Source organism: Heterocephalus glaber, unplaced genomic scaffold (genome assembly GCF_053883595.1).
Source record: "Heterocephalus glaber isolate CG9 unplaced genomic scaffold, H.glaber_assembly_v1.0 deba00000331, whole genome shotgun sequence".
Lineage (NCBI taxonomy): Eukaryota > Metazoa > Chordata > Mammalia > Rodentia > Bathyergidae > Heterocephalus > Heterocephalus glaber.
Window position 1 is genome coordinate 13,386,217 of NW_028258142.1, and position 6,093 is coordinate 13,392,309.

At 36.7% G+C, this 6,093-nt stretch overlaps 1 pseudogene; it reads right to left on the reverse strand.

Moving 5' to 3' along the window:
- Window positions 1-2,165: 2,165 nt before the first annotated feature.
- LOC101721896 (serine/threonine-protein kinase D3 pseudogene) lies at window positions 2,166-4,548 on the reverse strand (annotated as a pseudogene).
- Window positions 4,549-6,093: the final 1,545 nt, after the last annotated feature.

Consider the following 6,093-nt stretch of genomic DNA (forward strand, 5'->3'; position numbering starts at 1 on the left):
AGTTAATTTTCACCATATGCAGTAAAACTACAATAGGTTTTCTAGTGATTCAAAATTATTCCATTTTTGTGCATGTTGATAAAGACTTTGAAGAAATTTGGAGAAGTCATTGTCTATCACAGGGAAAATCCATTTATAAAAAGGATTCTCAAAATAAATTTGGTAAAATCTTTGCAACTGCTGTGTGAAGTCAAATTGAAATATGTGCAATGTCTCCTAGAGCTATAGTTATATAATGTAGCATAATGGCCATGAGGATTCATACTAACTGTGAACTTTGGCAACTAATCTTCTGTGCCTCATTTCCTCATCTCTAAGATTCATAATGTACTTCCAATGTGACTAGGGTGAGGATAAATTAAAACATATTAAAGAACTTAGAACAAAGAGGCATTGTGTAATATATTATTCTCCTAGGGATATTTTTAGTCCTAGATGAATAGCTTCAAAGATCTCTGAAGGCCTCTTAGTCTGTTCACATATAAGAACATACTTTTCTTTTGCTCTCCCAAATTCAATGGACAAATGAACACTTTTATACTTTTACTATTATTAAATACTATTATTAAATATATTCATATATACCTCATCTGTATAACCACACTTTGAGGAAAGTGGAGGCAAGAATTATGATCTTCATTTCATAGACTGAGAGACTAAAGATTCACATCTGCTCAGGCCAACAGAGCTAATAAACAGTGGAAATGAAATACTTAAATCCAGATTTTCTGTCTCTAAATTTTTTCTTTTGCTTAGAGTGGAGTAGGAAAAAACGAAAACAAACAGGTTCATACTGGTTACTAAGGAATAAACAAACAAAAGGTCACTATATTTTTTGTAAGTGGATGGTCCTAGATCTTAAATTTTCTCCGGGGAAAACAGATTGAGGATCCCTAATGGGAAAATCTGAAAGCACCACCACTTTCAAAAAAAGTTTTGGATTTTAGAATATTTCAGAATTACAGATATATGTAAATATTCCAAAGTCTAAAAAACACTGAATTCTGAACCACATCTGGTCCCAAGCATTTCATAAAAGGGATATTCAATCTGTATTAGTAAATATTTTTAAAATAGTTCAATGGTGGAGCTGATATGTAAAAAGTTCTTAATCATTGTTTAGTTTGGTATATTGATAATATAGTTCAAATTTTATAAGATGTTTCATGTCTACCTCTAATCCACTCCCCCAGATTGCTTAACATTAAATAATTTAAAAACATTCCAGATATTGTAAAGCCCTCCAATAGGCTAAGGGAAAAAAAAAAAGATAACACTTAACTACAGAGTGACAGCAGAATGAACTGAGCCTTCATTGGCCTTCCTTTATATATATATATTTTTGCCCTCAAATTATTCAGTCCTAGGTAAAAATAAATTATGTAACTGAAGTTTAGATATGTACCCATCAGGGTACAGTGGCATTCGGATGGTGTTCAAGTGGGAACATGAATGTTTAGCACAGCTGAACTATGAGAAGGCACTCATAACCATTCAGAACTTGGAACAATTCCTACAGTTCTCTGTGTTTTTTAATGCCAAGCATCCTTAACCTCAGTAGCTATTACAGCATACTCACAAAAGGTGATAATTTAATTTCTTATGCTGTAGAGAATGTATTAAGAGCTGCAGTTCCAAAAGAGATTAGACATCACTGTGTTAGAGTCCTGACTGACATCAAAGCAAACATAAAACAGTCCAGTGCTCCACTTGTATGCATCTAGGAAAAACTTAAAAGTCTTGGTGGTCAATTAGACAAATCATCCAAAAGTACTTTTGTCGATCATATACTGTTAGCCTCACAGTTAATGCTAAATGCAATAACTGGATGCTAGCTTGCCTTTTTAAAAAATGATGTAAGATTAGGAAAGGGAAGATAAATTAAATGACATTACTGTATTTAAAAGTGAAGGATTAGGAAAAAATACAAAATCAGTTGTATCTTATGCTCCAAAAATTTATAAAAAGCTTCATCTTAATTCCTTTGTGTGTTTTTATTACTCAGTTTCCCTTCCTGTACCTACTCATGAACTACAATATTAGTGTCAACAATGCCTTGTCATATTTCCTCGCATCTTTGCATCCTTGCAGATGTCAACCTACAAGGAACAACAGTTATGCAGCAAAATATTAGTCCATAAAATGAAACCCTTACTGAAGTTAGTTCACTGATAATTAAGGAGTTCCTTCCATGTCATCTGGACTGGGAGCCATAATGAAGTGCTTTGGGTATCCCAGGTTATGTGTGTATGCATGGATTTCCCAGTGAGCATCATGGCTCCCACTGACCACATATCTGTTATAACCTTTACCACATATTTGTTGTAACCTTTACTCCTGAGAACCTCAGGGGCTAAGTATGCTAGAGTTCCTACCACTGATCTCTGGGATGACTTCTCACCAATAATGCATGCAAATCCAAAGTCACACAACTTCACCTGAGGAAATGGCTCTGCTGATGCAAGCAGCACATTTTCTGGCTTTAAATCACAATATTGTTAAAATGCAGATCCCTCAAAGCAACAAGTATCTGTATGACCATAAACTTAGTAATTCGTTCTGGAAGCTGACTTTTCTCACTAGATAGAATCATTTCCAACACATCTCCATGTAGTTTTTCCATTACTACAAAGACTTGCTCTGGAGTTTCAAACATACATTCCATGTTTACAATCCCAGGATGGTGCAAATTCTATAAAATAGCCATTTCATTACGGAGTTGACTTTCTTACTTTGTGGGGAATCTCATCTTATCAATTACTTTAATAGCAACATCTCTTCCAGTCTTTCTATGTTTTCCTCCATACACAATGCCAAATTGGCCTGAACCAAGGACCTCATCTGCAAAAGATCTGGTAGACAGTACTGATGTCCACATTCTCCTGGATCTGACAATTAAATATGGAGATACTAATAGACAAATGTTTGTGATCTTTCCCTTGTCCTGGAGAAGTGCAAACAATTGCTTGAGGTGTCACTGCCATCAGGGCTTGGCGAATTGCTTTTTCCCAGCCCTGTGCTACATCAAGCCTAACTCCAGTGGCAGCAAGAACAGAATTGTGAGAGCTGTCCCCATTGCTTTCACCAACAAAGTACCCCATAGTCTCAGTGATGATATCAAAATAGTGTGGGTTACTGCCTTGTGAAATGTTTGTGAAATCTCGTGGTGAAGAAACTTGTAGAATTTCTGAAAGTGGAATTTCCTTATACTTTGATCCAGATTGATTTTGAAATAATGTTAGACATTTGCTATCAAGTCTCCAGTAATGCCTCTTTCTCAGATTATCTCTGCTGGTGTAATGGACCATCCATCCTTCCTTCACCATTGTGCTGCACTTCCTCTTTGTATGCTTGACAGACTGTACAACCCTCATTAGTGAAATATTATTGCTTGTTGATGGACTCATGGTTTTAACAGCTTCTTCATCTCATTCCACATTGAGATCAGATGGATCCAGGAAGAACATTTTATATTCTGGAGGAGATGGCTCTTCTGTGTCATCTAAACTGCCACTACCATCAGTGTTCATGTCGTTATTATTAATGTTCATTGGTATATCTGTATCTGTTCCCATACTGGAAGGTTCTCCATTGAAAGGAACCTCCCCCAGGCAGTATCTTGGTACTTTTGATGCACAGTGTTTATGGCAATTGAATTTGCAATATTTGCATTGCATTCCATGGCAAAAAAGACCTTTCAGTAGCCACTTGCAGTACTGACATACTGTGGGACGGCCATAAGAGTGAACAGCAAACGTGTGTGGAACTTTTACTCTGCACATTGCCATCTTTTCCATCCAGATTTGGTGAACACTCCAAGATGGAATTCTCTTTGTTGGCTCTTGATGGATATGTGACACTTCACTGAGCAGTGATACACATTCAGGCTGGAGAGGAACTGAGAGGCCAGGTCCTGTGAGAGATACATTTGACAGACACCTCTTTCTTACTTCACTACAGTTATTTGGAATCTTGAAGGCACATCTTTTATGATAACTTAATCCACAGCCTTCACATTTTAGCCCCTGACACACCAATCCCCTGAGCATCTCACAACAATAATCACAAAAAGTAGGAGCTTTGTAAGAATGTACATATAGAGTATGTGGACAAATCTGGAAGTCTTCTACTGTGGCCAAAGCTGACAGAACAACTTCTACTAGCTCTCCTTCATGTATTTCATCTGCTGAGGTAATCAGCTGCAAAATATTTTTGGAGTTCATGTCATGGCAAAAGAGAAGAATTTTGTCATACATGACAAAAAATGCACACTCCGGAAACTTTTGATAAACAATGGAGCACACAAGGTCCTTGACAGCAGAAAAAAACAGTTCCTGGGCTTCAATGGCAATACTACCCCATGTGAGGCCAATTTGTATGCACAGAGCTTTGGAGTTGGTGTGAGATAGTGTGCTGCAGCACCATTAGTGAGTTGGGCAGAGAATCCTGTCTTAGGACTTGAACATGAGAAGAAGTTGGAAGCACAGCAGGACTTGTTCCAGGTAATACAGTCTTCTGGGCTGATGGAGGGGAATTATTTGCAGACATCTGCCTCTCTTTAATCTTTAAAAATAGGTGTCAATGCTTTTTAAATTGTTCTAAAGAGGGGTTTCAAAATAAGAGCAGGACAAAAATGACTGCACTTTTGGATTTAGATGAAAGCTTATTTCCTGCATTAAGCCATTCATGCCAATGATTACAAATTCTGTCACTCTGGTTTGAATGAACAAAAGGTCCTACTTCTCTTAATGAGTCCCATCAAAAAACAGTCTTGTCTTAGGAGCAAAATCATGGATTTGTGAAGAATTTCACATCATTGGGTTATCTTCATGAGAATAACGATTGACATTGCTTTTTACTAGTATCTTCACCTATTTTCTTTTAAGTCTTTTCTTGTCTCTCACTCTTCATTTCAGAAAACAAAGTTCTTTTTCTCTCAAGATAAAATCTTCCTGGGTCATAAATAGTGTTTGGGATTAATCTATGCAATATTTACCCTTTGGTTCAATGATTTGATGGAATACATTAAATATCCACTACTTAAATCAACCCTTTAAATGTCCTCACTTTCATTTTGGGGGTGAAGTTTTTCTATGATGAAATAATAATCTTTTACAAATAGTACACTCATGTTTCATTTGTTGAACGGGTCCATCAAGAAAGGTTGATGCTTTGTGAAACACGGTCAGCAGAGTCGGGGCTGGGCCAGATGAGTCTTCATGCATGTAGCAGCAATCCCACGCACTGCCGCCACTGCTGGTTCCCCTTCCTCTCTCCCGCCCTCCCCGTCCAGTCCTGAGGCCCTGTAGTTTTCAATGTAAAACTTTTTAGTTCTTTCATTAGTTTGATCCCCAAGTATTTCATTTTTTTTCTTGATGCTATTGTAAAAGGTATTGTTTCCCTAATTTCTTTCTCAGTAAATATTTATTTGTGTACACGAAAGCTATTGATTTTTGAGTCCTGACTTTGCATCCTACTGCATTAATGAATTTGGTTATTGAGTCGAGGAGTCTTTTGGTGGAGTTTGGGGGGTTTCCAATGTAGAGTATCATGTCACCAGCAAATAATGGTAATTTAACTTCTTCCTTTTCTATCCATATTCCTTTTTATTTCTCTTACTTGTATAATAGCTCAGGTTTTCTCCAGAGCTATACGTACAGGAGTGGTGGTCATAGTGGGTGTCCTGGTCTTGTTCTTGCTTTTAGAGTGAAAGTCTTCACTTTTTGATCATTTAGTATGATGTTGGATGTTTGATTTTCACAGATGTCTTTTATCTGTTTAAATTTTCTGTAGTGTTTTTATCATGAACATGTGTTGAACTTTGTCAAATGATTCTCTGCACCTACTAAAATGATCATATGTTTTTGCCCTTGCTTCTATTGTGGTGAGTTTTACATTTATTGATTTGCATCTGTTGAAATATACTTGCATCCTGGGACAAATTCTACTTGGTCATGGTGTATACTCTTTTTGATGATTTGCTGCATTGTTTGCCAGTATCTTATTGAAGGTTTTTGCATCTTTGTTCATTAAATAAATTGGCTGTCATTCTCTTTTGTTGGTTGTGTCCTTCTCTGATTTTGGCATCAGGGT